Raw genomic sequence first — 18,686 nt, 5'->3', positions numbered from 1 at the left:
TAGTGGGATAGGAGCTTGAAGAACTCAATCAGAACTAAGGCATCAATGGAACATACTCTAGAGTAAATTGTTTGTAAGCAGCTAGTGGCATAGAGCTGTTCAGGTATTCAATAAAACCCACAGCCTTGGTCCCTTCCTTTGGCAGGAGTATATCTGTGCTGAAGAGTGGAGGGCTTCACCAGAGAACTCTGAATGACTTTGTGCCAGGGATTTGGCAAGGCTAAAGAACACTGTTCCCCAGGAAGCTGATAAAGCAAAATCCAGACGGTGTTACGTTCCCTTGCCTCTGTGTGAATGGCACTACCCTGTGTATACCCAAAGCTCTGCTGGCTCCCATAGCTGCAGCTTTGCTTATGCAGGGTATGAGGACTCTGGGGAGGAAGGCTTGCAATGTTTTGGCCTCCTAGATGGAAAAAATCCAATATGCCAATTTCTTTCATTAATGGGCATCATTCTTTACAGGAAAGCTAACTCTGGGTGATATTACACTTTCAATCACAATTAAACTACATTCCAATCAAAGTTGGTGCCACCAGTTGTACTGATTTGTATTTTACTGTCCTTTCAATGCTAGATCTATGAGGCATCACACTAGGTGCCAGGATGAGGATGAACAGAAAAAGCAAGGGTGAGCAGGCATAACTTCCAAGAACACAACAGGATTTTCCAGGTCAGAAAGCAGGACTGAGTTCTTCAGAAAGAAGAAAACTGTCAGACATTGTCCCTTCAAAACGTTAATTAAACCAATGAAACTACCCAGGATTCAAAAAGTGTTGTGACAACTTTGGCTAAACAGAAGCCACTGGAATGCAGTTTTTTACTTGTTGAAATAAATGTATTTGGGAACTTGGGGATGCATAAAAATGGAGATCTGCCTTTCTGACAGGCTGGATACCAAGAACTCACCCCTTGGGTAAGTGCAAATGACAGTATTAATACTGAAATTATGACATGCAGAATGGTGTTTGTGACTTCTTTCAGTCACCCCCATTAGATATTGATCAGATATTTCTCTCATCCATGCAGCACGGTAAGAAACATTTCCTTTTATACTCAGAGCTCAGTATAGGTTATTTAGGTTTGTGGTGGGTGTGTGGGTTGTTTAAACTGTAGTTAAAACTATAGTAAGTGGGTACCTGTTGTTGCTCTTGCATTGTGCTAGACCTTGAGGTGTCAGTAACTGGGGCAGTCTCTTTGTGATTTGTTTATAAGTGACTCAGCCATGGCTGAATGCTCTGCAGTAGCCAAAACAGTTACTAAAAACACAAAAAAGGGCTAAATTCCTGCTCATTGTTACAGCAAATGCAACTTAGCTTAGCTAACTTAGAGCCCATTAAAAGTACTGATTGTTGGGTCTCTATTGAGCGCTGGACTAGGATCCCTGCTTTAGTTGCTGTAGTTCTGTCCCTGTTTCTAATAACCCTTGCCTTGTCTCACCAGGGGTGAGCTCTGCACATGCCTCAGCAGACTCAGATCGGTTCCGAAGGGGAATCAGAAAGGCTGTTGCATTTCACAAAGTCTAATCCTTGATACCTGGAATTTCTAAATCTCCCCGAATCCTTAGAAGAAGCAATCTGAATGTATCTACTGCCAGGAAGTAACAACGTAAGGGAGAGACTTAGCACCTACTTTTTCCTACCTCTGACTCCCTTTTTTGATGACATAACCTGAAGCATGGCTTTAGAAAGAAGGCACGGTGGGAGATTACAACCAGGATATTGTTCTGCTGAAACTGACAACAGCAAGAAATCTAAAAACAGCCTTTTTGGGAAAGTAGTTTGGAAAACTAATTGGTAAAAGGCTTATGTTATGTCAGAATCTCCCACCAAAAAACTCAACCATGCAGAAGATGTAGTAACCAGAAGTGTAAGATTTTTGAGATCAACATTTACAGTTGAGGAAATACTTGAGAAAAACCCAAACGTTATTGCCTGAAAGGCTTTCAGCTACTTGTGCATCTTAAAAAAGGAACTGGGACTCTGTGCAAAGCTGCATGGGCTCCATTGCTCGCAGAGACTCTTGGTGATGAGACCTCTGAATGCTCCGCAATGCCAAGGACATTGTCCTCGGTTATGGCAGCAGGACGTCCAGGATCCTTCTGAGCTGCTGAGTGAGACCCAATGAGGGAACTGCTGGGGAGGAAGCAGCACCGTAGTCTGAGGGTGCAGTTTTCTGCAGACTTACCAACTGTTCAGAGCTTGACAAATGTTCCCTTTTCCTGCTACTGAGAAGTGGCAACGCTGAGAGAGCTGTTGCTCCACTCACAAAGCCAAAGTGGGCCCGCAGCAGTTGGAGTGATCCTATAAATGGTGCTGTGTCATGCCTCCATTTCAAAGATAGGCACCAGCACTTTGTGAGTATCAGGAAGTAGGACAGGAGATAGCAAGACCTGGTGTTCTCACATCAGCACCTACAGCTTTGCAAACTACCTGTCTGGCTGGCCAGTGAGGTCACTGCTGCCGTGTGGTGAAGGTGTGAGAGAATCTCTCTGCTGCATTTGCTCTTCCACCCCTGCTCACACTGTCAGCCTTTGCCAGGCACGTGTTTTACTGAAGCCTCTGCTGCTGGTCAGACATGTCAAATCCCTTTTCTCAGACCTGCATGGAGAGCCTCTGAGATGTGGTTCGATCAGCTGGAGCAAGCATGGCTGAACCTGTCCCTTGTTTTGAAGACACTGTGTCCTTTTCTCTCTTCTCCTTTGGAAGGTGCAGTAGAGTAACCAGGGAAGTTACTGAGTCTGCTAATGAGCAGCCTTGCCAGCGACTAGACATCAGGGCACTAATTACAATAGTTTGTGTTTCCTTCCTGTGAAGCGTTTGATCTATACCTTAGAATGGAAGCAAGAAGTGGTGCATAGTGGCTATCATTACCATTATGAGTGAGCAAATAACATTCTGAGACCTCTAGCAGTAATTGTCTCTTCAAAAGACTTATTTTCCTGATAATTAAGGGCCCACTGAAGTCAGTGTTATTACTCCTTATGGTTTCTATAGAAACAGAGCAGGCTTCTCCTTTTCTCCTCTATTAACTGGAGGCTGCCTTTCCTACCTTGTCCCAGTGGCATGCAGATGCAGCAGTGAGTGGGGAGCACTGAAGAGAAAAAATAGAGCCAAGAAGCTCTTTGTGAGTCCCTGATTCAGAGCTGATAAGTAAATTATTCTAGACCTAGGTAGATGATGATAGCTGCTTTATAACATAGAAATAAGTGGTCTTTCTGTTATTCCCACAGCCTCTCTTAGCCAGTACCTGCCTCTAGTCAGATTCTTTATCTCACACTGCTGTCCTAGTTCCAAAGATTGCTAACTTCCCTTCACTGTGTGTGTCCTTCAGCTCTTGATTGCCCCTGCTGCTTCTGTACCTTGTGCTGAGGTGTTGCTCTGTGACACAAAGGACCCGCCTCAGGAAGGGCTGTCATCCTGTCATTCCCTCTGCTCCACGGATGGCACAATGCAGCTACACGGTGCCAGGATGTTTATCTTGGGATGTGTGGGTACCCAATGCAAGGTCAGAAGGTGTAGCGTAGAATGTCTGACCCGGACTTCCATTTCGCACCATCTTTAATATCCAGATTATTTTTAGCAGCAGAGGAGTGACAGCAGAACTTTCTCTCCTCTTTCTGTTATAACCAGCTCTTGTAAGGTGAAGTGCCAAGGTTTCTAAGCCCTACTCTCTCACCTGTGGGAGTGGAATATTAGGAGCAGTAGGGAAACACTATGAAATTCCTGTCTATGTACCCGCATGCTGCAGTGGTGGAAACAAGGGATTTAGTTGCTGCAGCTGGACAAGATGAAAAGCAACAAAATCATAACCCCTCCTGTGCCAGAAAAATGTACAAAAAATATTTTACTGCTTTAGGCCCACACCAACCATGCAGCTCACTTCCAGGGTGACACAAAGATCCTTACGAGCTTGTAAATCCTCCTTTCAACATGGAGGTTTGTGTTCGTATGTTCCCTCGGTATGGTGGCTGAAGGAATTGAGAAATTCTTCTTGCTCACTGTGAAATTCACTTTTCCATGGAACACTTGCAGCTCTTTGAATGTATCTACAACCATTCTGGCTTTGGAAAACATTTGCCTGAAAATTCCTTTCTTAGCATTGTGCTAAATTGAACTTGATAGCAGGTGGAACCCTTTCCATTTGGCAGGAGAGGCTAATTGCATGAATGTGCATGAGAATTAAGACATGCGTAAGAATGGCTATTGCCACTGCCCTGCCATGAGCCAGTTCAAATTGGCAAAAGTATCTCAGATGTGCATTGTGAATATTTTTATTAATAAGACCTTACTGCAGCTGAGCCCCTGTGCTTTAGAAGGTTGTAAGTAGGAGAAAAAAGGAAGTATAAGAAATTAATGCTCTTAAGTGCACTGTGAGCAGTTATAGGAGGTTCTCTCTGAGCAAATGGAACCACATGTTTGGAACACAGAATGCTTGGGCTACATTTGTCAATGACACTAGTTGGGTTTTTTTTTCCCCTGAGTTAAGAAGCTTTTATTAAAAATAAGCAAAATAAACTTGCAGAGACAGCAAGAGGAGAATTCCTCTTTGCCTGTGGGGATAGCTTAGCTTTTGATTGTCACTTTCCAAGTCACATTGCCATGATCATGTCAAAGAGACAGAATTCTGATGAATGCATTAATGAAAAGCTATGACAAGTGCAGACCCAGTGACTGACACACTTGTCTGATGAGCTGGCACTACGGCTGCTCCCAGGTATGTTACCCACTTTCACCCTGTGAATGCTGCTGGCTTACGAAGGGAATCAGGTGTGGGGGTTTCTCCTCTAGATGCTTGTTAGAATTATAGAATAACTTAGGATGGAAAAAGCCTCTCTAGAGACTCAAAGAAGGGCCTAGAGTGAGGCCAGGTACAAGCTGGAACACATGCCATAAGGCCTTCAGCAGTCAAGTCCTGAATATCTGCAAATAAGATGCCTCACAGCCTTTGTGGAAGAGCCTGTTCTTGAGCCTGACTGCCCTTCCCGTGAGACTTTCCAGCAACTCATTGGAACTAGCCTTGTTGCAACAGAGGTGTCTTGGCTCTCACCTTTTTCACTATGCATCTTCAAGAAGACTGTTTCTGTCTTTTTTTTCAGCCTCTCATTAGCTGAAGAAAGTAGTAAAGCGCATCTTTACCTTTCTCATCTTAATACTGCATAAAGACAGTTCTCTCAGGCTCTCCTGCATGTTTCTACAGATAACAGCATTAAAAATGCTGGGGGCTTGGAAAGGTGGTGAAAGGCAGAATGACTGATAGGTTGTCTTGTATTACAGAGACTATATACTCAAGAAACATTAGTTCAGGAAGTTTCATTTTGTGTTTCTCAAAGGTCTGAGACAGAAGGGTTCTTATTTTAAGCACACGTGGCTGTGAATCTCTGCTTGAAATAGATTCTCATGCCTCCTAATGTGTCTTAGTCTTGTAGTTACAAGGACAAGGAATGGTTTATAAAGCACATGCATGTACTCTCCTTTCAGCAGCAGCATCCACATCCCCTCTCCTTTTTCTCAAAAATCTTGCCCCATCTTTCTTCTGCAGAGGTACTTGGATGTGTGTGCAGTGTTGAAGCTGATGTTTGCCAACGACGAACAGATTCTAGCTCCTTGACAAGCGTCACAAAACTATCACTCCTCACAATCACTGACTGCATTACAAGCAGATACCTATTTTGATCTTCAGCCACAAGTCAGAATATTTTTAACTCTATGTATTTTAGAATGCTCCACATGAGCAAATATCTATGTATGGAATCATTCCCCTCACAGGCATCAGTCTGCATGCCTAAAACCTGACTTATTTTTTCTGCTTCTCACCCTTTTTATTCCTTCTCTGTCCATTTAATTGCAGTGTTTTCTATTCTGACACACTTTTGACTCTTTCATCTACTTGTGGAAGATTTCAAACAGTTGAGCAGCATCTCTTGCACCTCTGCCCTATTCTGTTCTATACTGACTCCTTTTAAATATTGCTACTTCTTGCTTGTAGTCCTTCACTGAGTTCATTATTCCTCTAATCTGCCATTTAATGCAAAACAAACTGGTAATTTTCACTCTTCAGGATAATTATTGCCCTGTATTTCTAAACAGAGAAACATATGGAACCAACACAGATAACAAACAGAGCTGTGGAAATGAACTCCCAGAACTATAAAGAAACTGTATCAATGAATTGGGAATTTTTAATGGTGAAGCTCTAAATTGCCTCTCCAAGTTTTTGCTACTGTATCATACTTCAAAAGTGAGTAAAACAATTACAGATCTCTTCAAAGAAATTACTTTTATATATGTATTAAATTATGTTAATTAGTTTAGCCATTTCTCCCTTTCACCCTCCATACTCCTGCCAATGTGCATGTGATTTTTAAGTAATAGCATGAATGCACTTTCGACTTGAGATGCTGTAACAAAAGCAGCTTCATCAAAGAAGGACCATCAAAGGAAACCTGGACAAAGGGGTGAATGTCTGAATTTCTTTGTCCCTGGTTATTTCAGACTATCTTGCTCTTTAACAATTCCACTAGAAGAACGCTTCTGGTAAACTGACAGGAACAGCCTTAGGAGGTTAGAACCAAGTTGTCTTAGAGCTAAGTCTTCACTAGCTTTTGAGGTAAGCTCTAAAGCCACCTCACTGCCTGTGTGCTTCTCCATATGGACTCTTGCATGCCCAGTCACAGACGGCTTGCATACCTTGCCTCCCTCTGTGTGTACGCATGCCTCTGTGTCCTGCTCCACTCAGCTGCAACAGGCTGTGGCACCTGAAGAGTAGGCACAGCTCAGTATCGGATGCTTCAAATGAATGTTCATCTCTACTACTGGTGACCAGTTTTGAAAGGAATTAGAATAACAGAGTAAATTAGGTGGGAAGAGACTCCAGAAGGTAATCTCTGTCCTTTGCTCAAAGGACATCTAATGAGGTCAGGTTGCTCAGGGGCATGTCTAGGCAAATCTTGTACATCTACAAGGAAGGAGATCTCCCAAACTTTCTGAACACTGTTCCAGTCTTTGACCACTCTTACTGTAATAATATCCTTCCAGGTTGTGCCTACTGACTTTTTTCCTACTGCTGTCCACCTCTGAGAGGAGTCTGGCTCCACCTTCTGTGCATGTTCTGATCAGGTAGCTGTAGTTGGCAAAGCAGATCTCTTCAGACATCAGTTACTGGGATCCTCCTGCTTGCCCTTCTTGAAGAGAGAGGTTACTGCTCTTTAACTTCTTGTGCTTATTAACGCTCTTTATCTTAACCCACACCATCTTACAAGCTGCAGAGATCTTTCACAGTGCAGATATTTTACAGGCTTCCATTAAAAAACAAACAAACAAACAAACAAACAAACAACTGTAGATTTGGCTCCACAACCAATCTGGGTCAACAAATTCCTCAAGGTAACTATATATGCAAATAGTTTAAACTGTTGCTCCTGGATCTCGCCCACTCCTGGGTTTCAGACTTCGTTTCTCACTAGCATGCGTTTACGAGGCTCCCGCAGAGCACCTGACAATCTTCCCCTAGTATTCCCAAAGGAAAGAATTTTCTGCTGTGTGCCTGCCTCACCACGCTGGTCTTCTCTTGATGATTTTACATGTACTAAACATCTGGGGTCCCACCTTACATTGGTCCTGTCCTGTTCCTTTATGTGTTTTTTTAAAGTACTGATTTTAATTATTGTCTAAACAAGATTAATTGACAGTGAGATAAAGCTCTGTGATCTGTAATTCCCTTGATCCTTATTTTTGAGATCTTTTTAGACCTAGAACAGTTGCTCCCCTGCAGGCCTCCAGGACAGCTGCTCATTTAAACCAGAGATTGCCTATATTGCTAGCTGCTGAAGCCCTTCTATCTTTAGCACCTGCAGAGGTTTTGGATTGGTACCAGCCAGTCCTGGTGAGTACTTGGTATTCAATTTATCATTTGCTCCAGCTTCTCTTCTCCTTTTGTTTCTGGCCAGTCTTCACTACTTGAACATTCCGACCCTAGAGTAGTGAGTGTGTAATCATGTTGTGAATTTGAGAGAAGAAGTGGTCAAACGGTTATTTTAGTTTATTTCCATTGTTACTTCTTTGTAGTTTTTGTTCATCTTGTCTTGGGATTTACTAATTCCCTTATGGTGTCCTGTTTGTGTAACAGCTGGAAGGTTTAAGCAGGTTTGTGTTACATCTGGCATATTGTCCACGTTCTGTCTTTGCTCTTCTCTCTTTTCGCCTGCACTTTGCAGTGGTGGCCTTGCTATTTTGCCAACTGACTGGACTTTGGAGAGGTTTCTTTCTTCTGAATGAAGCTGACTGCACTTGAGTATATTTTTAACTTTGCTGCTTACGCAGCTAATTTCCTTGCCTACTGCCCTGCCTTATTTTTTTAATGTTTCTATCCATGAGGATAAACTTTTAAGGTATTTTCCTTGAGACAAGAAGAATTCAACTTTCAATCACATCCTGAGGAAACCCCAACTGATCATCAGCTGTCTAGAAGCCCTGTTGCTCAATCCAAGAAGGGTGCTTCTGATAATTAAGGATTCATCAGTGTTTCATCAGTAGAAACTGGAATGGAAATACCAGATGAGAAATGAGATCTTTTCGAGCATGAAGTGTTTAAAGCAGTAACCCTGAAGTCAGCTTTAACAACTACTACAGACAGAAAAAAATCAAAGCCCTTCACAGCAGCCTTTGAGGTGAAAGATTAATATTGAGGGAGGCAACCCCCAAACCCATCCAAATCATACAGACAGAAAACCAGTTTCTGGATCTGTACCCTGTAGATGGCTACAGGGTACTGAAGGTGGCTGTATGTTCAGCTGCTGTCACCTCTCTGTGTGAACCCGATTGTCCAGGCACAGTCAGTAGTGCTACTTGGTTAGTAACTCTACAGTGTAAAATAACTCTTCTAAAGATCACTGAGGACTTTTTTGTTAGGATTACTCAGAAATCCTCATATATTTCTGTTTTTTAAGAGTAAACCAAATTTGTATTTATACCTAGAAAGGAACAGTTTCTCAAACTCAATCCTAGCCTGGGAGAGCTTTTCTTTCTTTCTTAAATAGCTTTGTTATTTCTGGCAACAAGACAAATCCACAAGGGCTTTTTTCTTCATATCCTACAGCTTTCTCTGCCCTATAGCAATTCTGAGCACTTAATGAGATAGGTTCTCAGCCGGATGTAGGAAGATGTATTTACAACAAAAAATCCCGACTTGCCAATGGAAGCCTCACAACTGAAGAAGCAATCATTTTCTTTCTCTCCCTATTTTCCTAATGATATCATAAATGAAGTTACCTTATTTCACTTGGAAAGGCCTTTGTAGCTACAAATCCAAATGCTTACAGCATGAAGAGAGTTCATTCCTCCTGCTAGCCTTTAATTCCTCTTCTCCCTCTGCCACTGAGTCTCAGAAGAAAAATAAAACTTGGTGGAGAAAGCCACTGAATTTTTTGGCATTTCTAAGCCAGAGACAGAAATCCAACCTTTGGAATGGATAAATAGGAGCGAAAGAGCTTTTGATCATTTTGCTTTCTGAAATGCTGAAGCTTTGCAGGGTTTAAGCATCACTAATGAAATGATTTGCATGTGTCCAGAACCACAGTCTCCTGCTGGGGAGTTTCCCAGACTAGTTTCGGGAGCTCACTAATCTCAGAGAATCTGCACTACAGTAGCGAATGCTGGACTGTGTGATATCTGCCAGGGGCTGCCCTGAGGTAGCAAAAGCTAAATCACTGCCTGGGCAGGCAGAGGGGCTGCTCCTTAGGAAGCACAAGTACTCCAATATTCTCTATGCTGCATCCTCAGCTCTCCTCCTATCCAGATGAGGTGCCATCTGTGCTCATGAGAAAACACACACTGCATTTGTAGCCAGCCACTATGCATGCTGCACGAAGTGGGAATCTGCTTTGCATGCTATTTCCCTTGGATTCACCTCTTCTCCTTGGAAAATAATGTTTGTTTTGTCTGTACCTAGAGCTTGTAGAAATGGAGGTACAGTCAAGAAGGGATTCCAGGTAGGGTTTTCATAGTGTTGTTAGGTTGTGTTTTGGTTTCTTTCCCAAATGAAACTGGAACACTCCTGAAAAACTGTGCTCACTGATTTTCTTGCTGATGTTTCAAGCAGGATATTGAGCACAAGAGTGAGCTGGCTTTGATAGCTTCTCTGACAGGAAGACATGTTTCAAGATACGTATGTATGAAATGGCAGTCTCTCTGTTTTCACATTCCTAAGTGAAAAACACATTATTCCTTTTCAAATAGTAGTGGCTTGCATAGAAATATTAAACATCGCAAACTGAAAAAGAACCTTCCTGGGCTCTTTTTCTTCCAAATTATTGGCTGGGGGAAATCACATAGTTTGAGCATTTGCTCCAATCAAGAAGCAGCACAAGTTTTCTCCCACGTATCCTATTTCTTCTACCTGTTCAGATTCTGAGTTGCTTTCTATTTAGTAGAAATCATCAGAGAAAACAGGCAATTAAAAATCAAGCCAAAATGAATGCTGGTAAATACGTGATCAGAGAAAGACAGGGTCCCCAGATAAAAGATTAATAATGGCTGAATGGTCTGAACATATTCCCTTTGATTCACGGAAGAGTAGCTATAGCAGAGGGAAATGCCACTGCTTTCAGATGAAACAAATGGCTCCGTATTGGCTATTGAGAGCAACAGATGTTCTGCAAACCAGTGTTTCCACAAAGGGACAGTCCTGGAGCTGTTTTGTAAACAGCCCAGCTTAAATTTTAACGCATGCACTTTGAGATGGCTGCGTGACAGAAGCTGGTACAGATGGGCCTGGGAAGCTGCACACAGCAAAGGGCATCTCATTGAGCTTGGAAAGCCTCAAGCAGCTCGGTCTGTGGTTCAGAAAAGACAGCCTGAGTGCACTTGCTTTTTGTGTCTTCTCTGTGGGCAACTTTCTCACATACATGTGAGAAAAATACTTCTTTGTTTTCATTTTCATACAAATGGTTGAAAAGAGTTGTCTGTCAGCAAATAGGCAAATGAATTATATATGTGTAATTACTGAAACTTTTCCCCCATGTGACTGCTTTGTGGTTTGGGGTTTCTTTTTTGGTTTGTTTTTTTCATTAAGTGCTGAGCTTATCACAGAATCACAGAAACATTCAGGTGGAAAAAGACTCTCAGGATCATCAAGTCCAACCCATATTCCTACTTTACAAGGTTCACCCTAAACCATATCCCCAAGCACCACATCCAAATGACTTATAACCACCACCAGAGTTGGGGCCTCCACCACCTCCCTGGGCAGCACATTACAATGTCTGACCACTCTTGCTGTTGAGAAAATGTTTCTTAATGTTCAGTCTAAACCTACCCAGTGGCAGCTTGAGGCCATTCCCTCTTGTTCTATTACTGTTTACCCATGAGAAGACAGCATGAATGGATACTTGATGAAATCATGACTGAAAAGCAGATGAAACTCTCCAGTGACGTTGTGAAGCCACGGAACGGTGTACATAGCATCTGTGTCTCAGGTGTGACTCTCAGTGTGCTGTGTCCTAAGGTACATCAGGGCACCCTGAGGTTCATAATGAGAATGGCAAGAGAAAGGTGGTGTGTCAGCAGGAATTGCTCTGCTGGACAGGTGTCTGGTGTGCCTCAGACAGATGTACATCCTAAGGATCTAAGTCTTTCCAACCCTGCCTGCTGTCAAGGAGCAGTGAGGGCTGGCCACTCTGTAAGAGCCTGGCAGTGCTTTGGCATCACTGGAGCTGGGATGAATGGTTCGGGGCTGTGCTGAAATGAGACTCCTGAGCCCATGAAGTGTGGTAGTATTGAATGAGGGCAGGTACTCAGCCACCATGGGAGACCTCAGGGCCTTGATATTTGATGTATCACCATTTGCTCTTGGAAAGCAGAGATGATATTTAGCTAATACAAAATATTTGAACATTTTCTTTCTCCTCCTCTTTTCTGTACAATGCTTCAGCAAGACCTTGTTACCTGTAAAGCCCTTGATGGGGAAACAACTCCATAAGCTGCTGGGTCAGAAAGGCACACTGGAAAGGCACACTGACTCTTCCTGCAGCTGGTGGTGTGTTCCGTGGTGGGACACCTGCTGTCATCAGGACTGACTGAAGGTACTTTTCCAATGCCTGTTGAATGGCTTCACACATTTTCATTTCACACATTGGCTTACATATTTTGTTTACATGATGACCCCAGGAGATCTGGAGGCCTTATTTTGAAAGGCTCTTCATGACTACCTATCAACCACACCATGAGCCATTTTCATACTGGAGAGCTTCCACCTGCATATAGTATCAGGAAAAAAAAGTATTTAAACTCTTTTACAATATCCTTTTCAGAAACAACACCCCAGTGAAGAGAAGAGCAAATCTCTGAAGAAAGCAACTCTTTACTTTTAGATTTGTTTTCTTTTTACTTCCCATTTACAAGGGCAAAGATTGCAGCAGGACTCAAATGTTTTGAAGCTCTGCATAGCCTATGCACCTCTTGTTTGTGAAATAGGAAAAAAGATTGAAGTTAGAGAGTTTTGAAGTCAGTGACCTTCTGATTTGCTTATTTCAGCAGACAGTATCATAAATAGCCTGCTCTTCTGGTACACATAGGACCCAAAGGTCAAGCTTTAGCAGTGCTCTTACGCTTGTGTTTTAGAGAAACATTTTAATTGGGACTGTAAGCAAATATGTGCAGTTTGCTGGCCTTGAAGTCAGAGTTAATGCTTTCTTTGTTGAAATGAACATAACCCTTACTTTTAATCTCACCAAATAAATAGGCTTTAAGTATGTACTGTAGTGCATTTCCAGCTCTTCCCAGAGCTTGAAGCCTTTGAGACTTGCTTAGGGGCCCAGGGAAAAGCAAAGGCTTATTTATCTGTCACTTATAAGGCAGAGAAATGAGAAATACCAGGCTGGTTCAGGTAGAGTCCAGACAAAGGAAGAACCATTACATTTCTCTCAGTGAAAGTCATATATATGAAAAATGGATCACTGTCAATTTTGACTGACTTGATAAGAAAATATGTTGAGGTGAGCCTGTTTATTGTCATACATAATAGTGACCAAATGCCAATGAGGCGATGTGCAGGGAGGCACAGTTAGACTGACCCCAAAATCTACACTGCAGTGCAGATTTCCTGTTTTCAGAGATGCTTTGTACTTTGAGATATATTCATGTGGATCATGAAAGGTACTGCTCTGGCTCTTAGGTAGCACATGCAGTAGTGTCACGGTACCTAAAGGGACAGCTCTTGCAATTGTTGTGCTGAAGCCTTTCTCCTTCAAAGACAGCAATTTGCTTTGGATTCAGATAAGGCTGCATTCTGAATGCAAATATGATCATAATTAATACAGGGAAGGGACAGGCATAGTGCTGCACTATTATGGCTGTGCTGTAAAATCCATTATGTTTCTAGGAAGCTCCTGACAGAAATAGCTTGCCCTCTTAAATAGCATTAATGAAAAAACAGGAAGAGAAAGTCATTGATAAACTGCCACCACCCCAATGTCCTTGCACTGTATCAGCCTGAAAATAGCTCGTTGGTGATGTATAGATCTGTGGAATTACAACAGAGAAACATGAAGGGTACAAAAGCTTGCATTTCCAAGGGCATTTCCATTATGCAGCCACTGCTGTGAGTCAGTAGACTTCAGTGTGTCACTGTCTGATAATTAAAAAGGGAGGGTTACTGAGGACCTTTCACTTTATTGATTTATGAAGGAATCAATATGAAATTAGCATATTAAGAGTTGTGAGACCCAGCATTGTCCATTTTACATTAGAATTTCTCAATAACCAGAGCAGAGTTTCAGTTTTGTTTGACAGAAGCAGTAATGCCTGTTTGTATTAGCCTTATCCAGCTTAGTGCCCTATGCTCACTGGTCTGTGTGAGCCCCCAGATTGGTTCTGCTTTCAAAACCCTTGGTTTGGGATGGATCCATGGCTGCTTGAGGAAGGCACTGCAGTCATCTGATGGTCTGCTGTCGTGACTCCTACTGTGTGCATGGTCTTGATGCCCTGGACTAAGCACACATGCTCTTTGTTTGCCTGTGTGCACAGCCAGCTCTGTGCACTAAAGGAAGGAAGGACAGATTGTGGAGGCCCTGCCGTCAGCTGAATGGCAGGCTGTGGTGGCAGGCTGACAGCAGGGGCTGGCATGAGCACTAGGAGAGATTTGTATGAGTAAGAAACTCACTGTTGGCCAAGCAGGTGCCATGCACCTTAACAACCACAGCTATTACTAGTAACAACAAATAGAGTCATATTCATGTAAGAACTCCAGTATAAAAGCACTTCTTCAGTTTTAAGATGAAATTAGTTTTACTTTAAAATAAATTCCTCAGAAGCTGGTGAACCTTGGTGCAACTAATTTAAGGCATTCTGTAAGAGCAAGGGCCCACAACTGCCACAGGAGCATTTGATTTGATGCTCTCTAAGTGTTATTTGCTTTCCCTCTGGCAGGTATAATTAGTGTCTCCCTGACCCCCTCAGAGTCTGATCTGCCTTAGTTTACCATGAAAAAATGAATCTGTTATTCTTAGCTCTGTCACGTATCTATAGTGCTGATCCAAGAGCAGGCTGCATGGGCTGAGCCTGCACTGATAGGTAAATGCTGGGGCTGACTTTGTTATTTCTGCTTCTGTGGTTATTTGTGTAACAGAAGGCTCATCCTGGCACACACTGATGTTTTGGGCAGTATCTCAGTGAAATTTAACTGGGATGGTTGCATAGCTGAAGTGGACACTGCTTGGCCACAAAGTTGCTCTGTGCTACCACTGTGGAGTGGGAGAAGCATCACCTTTTGTTGAAATCCTGGCATTCGGGCAGGCTGGCTCTGCCCCGGGGAGCCCAGCACATGGCTCTTCTCATCTGTGAGGGGCTGAACCAGCTTCTCAGCACATGCTTGGCACTAGGTCTCTTTTCCCCTGGATGCTGAGTCCTTGATGAGGGGGTAGGTTTGATTTTCCCCTCTTGCTGTGATGTTGCAGCGCATTCAAGCCAGCAGTGTCCAGATGTGAACCGGAAAGAAATCCTCTTTAGCTCTCCAGTCAGTCTGGAACAATATACAGTACGCTTGTAAACACACTCATACCTTTAGTGGACAGGCAGTGCAATGTGTCAGTGAGTCCTCCTGCTGGTCTGCCTTTAGGACATTGAAAGGGAAATATGTGTTAATGGTACATTGTGTGGGGAAAAGAAGTAAGCTGTGATGACTAAAATACTACTCTGTCAGGGGAAGTAGCTACTGTGTAGAACATTCCACAATCCAGAGGAACCTCACAGATCTCAGTTTATCCTTTATCTCTCAAAATATTGTACATGTACATCATCTACTTAAGATATGTGTGATTCAGCTTGTGCTTGAACTTGTTCCTCACCTTGTCAGTTGCAATATGGACAGATTCCAGAGCAATAGATAGAATCCAGACTGGATATTCCACAAACAAGGGAAAATGATGTACTGAAAATAGACACAGAGCATCATTTCCACTTAAAATACTGTTTAGAACAATAAGAATGGAGAAACCACATTCCCTCTATTGAGTCAGATGCTGTTTCCTGAATGACTGAGTCTTCCCTGATGTATCTCACAAAAACGTTACATTTTATATATGAAATTATGGACTGCACAACCCTACCGAATAGGCAGCCTGGGGCTTTCCTTTGCAAAAATCTGTCTTGAATCATCACACTTGGAATTAGAATCTCAAAACAGGGCTTTACAACGTTTTGCCAAAGCCCTCCTCAGCTGGGACTTGGAGAGCAAGGTATGGCAGGTGTTCTGCTGCCAGCAGAGTAGAACTCCACGTGTTCAGAAAGCTTCTGCTGAGGATGTAGCAGCAACTGTGGGGACATCTACCATACCTAAGAGCAAGTGCTTTTAAGAGGCGTGCTGGGGATCACGCTGGGGAAAGTAAAAAGGGCTGTGTCTGACCCCAAAACCAGTATTGCACGAGCAGAGATTATTTTATCGTTGCAATGAGCTCAGCTGCTCGTTATGGCTAATGACAACGTGGAACAGAGGAGTGCAAATCACACTAAGAGCTGAGATTTTTTGAAGTCACTCCCAGGCTGATGAAAGATCTGAGAACAGCACCTGTTAAAAAGCTGAGTGAAACAGCTGTGTGCCAAAACGTGCCCCGTCTGAAAGCAGGAAGGGTTTACTCTGTTCTGTGGAAGCTGTATGCATTTTTCAATCGATTTGAGACCTCATGGTCAGAAAATATACAGGAGCTGTATGGTGTGTGCTCAAAACAAAGCTTGAGATGCAGACTCTTTAGGGCATTCTTTACCCTGTGGCTTAAAGTATTGCCGAATTGCAACAGCGAGGGGGACCCTTCCCTAGCTAAGTCTCCCCCGGGTTCTTTGCACGGGCTGTTTGTAGCAGCATCAGCCTTAGACAGTACAGTGCGTACTGCTTAGAAACAACCTGAGACAGTCCTTCTTTACTGCAGGATCCTGGGAGCAATGTGTGCGTGGCTGTGCGAGAGGAAAACACACATTACCACTTGCTTGTTTGTCAGCAGTAAGGAGAAAGTTTGCCAAAACGAGGGAAAAGGATAAAAGTCATCTTTCATTTGTGTAAATTGCTCATAATTAGTCTAATTAATGTCTACGTCCCGTTGTTTCTGGCAGTAACGAATCCACAAGACTGCGGGGAACTTGCACCGTGATAGAAAGAGCTGTGCAGCCTCGGATTCAGGAATTCACAGCGACGTGCTGAACCCCGAGAGCTGCTGCTTCCGCGGCGCTGCAGTGCCAGCTAGAAAGGGCAGCTGGCATTTAAATGGGCTGGATGAATGAGCCCATCACCAAGGGCTTAGTTCGCTGCCATTTTGAGATGACAGCCAGACAATGATCTGTACTTTACATGATATTACAAATAAGTCATCCTAGATTTTTTTCAAGCAGTTGTACCTTTGGAAATAATCCTTTACTCAATCCCATTAGTTTAGTATGTCTGGGCAACATTTTTCAGCAGAAACACGACTAGCAGGGCCACGGTAGGATACACTGTAGGGTCATGGGTAGACATAAATACTTACAGCCTCTGCTTGCATCCCTGCCTTTCTTCAGTCGCTTTCCTTGCCTGCTGGAACAGGGCATTTGGGCAGCCCGCACGCTGCACTCCACAAGTCGTGCGGGGACGGCTTTGGAGCGTGGGTGCCCCCCCCCATCGGCACCACGGTGCGCAGCATGCACATTGGAGAACTGTGCCTACCCCCCTCGTCTGCAACGTGCCTGTGCCCAGCCGGGGAGGGTTGGTGCTCGGCAGGAGTCCCTCAGGGCAGGTTTCTGTTGCCAGGGCTTTGCAGAAGTGACTGAATCTGTCCTCTGGAGGGAGCCTGAGCCCTGAGCCGCGGCTTGGCTTCGTTTTCCCTTCGGTGAGGCTGAGACTGTCTGCCCGAAGAACCCCCAAACCCACAGCGTATTCTCTAGCACCGGAAAGGAGAAAGTGCTTCTCACAGAAAACTGTGCTGCAGATCAGGCAAAGCTCCGGCAGGAGGGCAAGGTCTGCGGCTGGAACGGCCACGGCCGAGTGCAGCCGCGCAGCAGGTGGCCTTCCTCCAGGCAGTCACTGCGCCACCTCTGCGTGCTTACCACGGTGCAGAGACCCTCATCATTTGTTTAGCTTTACCATGGAATCATTGAATGCGCCGGGACGGAAAGGGTCATCTAGTCTAGCCCTGCGCTCAGCAGGGACATCCCCACCAGCCCAGGGCACCCAGGGCCTCCTCAAGCCTCGCCCTGAATGTCTCCAGGGAAGGGGCCTCAGCCACCTCCCTGGGCAACCTGTTCCAGTGCTCCACTGCCCTCACGGTAAAGAGCTTGCTCCTAACGTCCAATCTGCTCTTCTTGTACTGTCCCTGCAGGCCTTCGTAAACAGCTTCTCTCCATCCTGCCTGTAGTCCCCTTCAGGCACTGGCAGGATGCTATTAGGTCACCCCGGAGCCTTCTCCTCTCCAGACTGACCCCCCCCCCCAGCTCCCTCGGCCTGTCCTTGTAGCAGAGCTGCTCAGCCCTCTGATCATTTTCATGGCCTCCTCTGGACCCGCTCCATCAGGTCCATGTCCTTCCTATAATAAGGGCTCCAGAACTGGATGCAGTACTGCAGGTGAGATCTCACCAGAGCAAAGTGGCAGAATCACCCCTCTGGCTCTGCTGGCCACACTTCTTCTGATGGAGCCCAGGATGTGATTTCCTTCTGCTCTGCAAGCTCACACCGTCTGCTCATGTCCAGCTTCTGGTCCACGAGCACCCCGAAGTGGGGCTGCTCTCCAACACCTCATCCCCCAGCCTGGACTGACAGTGGGGCTTGTTCCAGCCCAGGTGCAGGACACTGCGCTTCCTCTTGTTGAACTTCATGAGGTTCACCTGGGCACACCTCCAGCCTGTCTGGCTGCCTCTGGGTGACCTCCTGCCCCTCCGGTGTGCTGACAACACCACACTTATAAAGTCCTCAGGAATCTTGCATGCTGCAGGTGCAGTCAGACTGCTTTAAATCGTTGGTGCTGCACATTTTCCGAAGGGCAGTTACAGTTTTAACCACTGTCGTGGATTTTTAAAAGAGAGCCAACAGAAATTCAACTCTCAAATCCAATTGGAGAGAAAATACAGAATCGTATTCAAAGTACAGCGATAGACATTACAAAGCAATCAGGGCATCTATGGCAAACCCCCTTGAATTTTTCCCCATCCCAAAAGCTAAATCTAATACTCCCCAGT

The 18,686-nt window shown here is 44.2% G+C and overlaps 1 long non-coding RNA gene across 1 annotated transcript; it reads right to left on the bottom strand.

The window, feature by feature from the left end:
* Positions 1-13,648: 13,648 nt before the first annotated feature.
* Positions 13,649-17,338, bottom strand: LOC135180038 (uncharacterized). Its single transcript, XR_010304257.1, has 2 exons — positions 17,006-17,338; positions 13,649-15,012 (listed from the first exon to the last, which is right to left on the bottom strand). It is a non-coding gene; the product is annotated as an uncharacterized LOC135180038 (long non-coding RNA).
* Between the last annotated feature and the right edge of the window lie 1,348 nt (positions 17,339-18,686).

The sequence above is a fragment of the Pogoniulus pusillus genome, chromosome 12, assembly GCF_015220805.1.
Source record: "Pogoniulus pusillus isolate bPogPus1 chromosome 12, bPogPus1.pri, whole genome shotgun sequence".
NCBI classification, from domain to species: domain Eukaryota; kingdom Metazoa; phylum Chordata; class Aves; order Piciformes; family Lybiidae; genus Pogoniulus; species Pogoniulus pusillus.
Note: the sequence above shows the minus strand (reverse complement) of the source record. Positions and strands in the feature narration are given on the sequence as shown.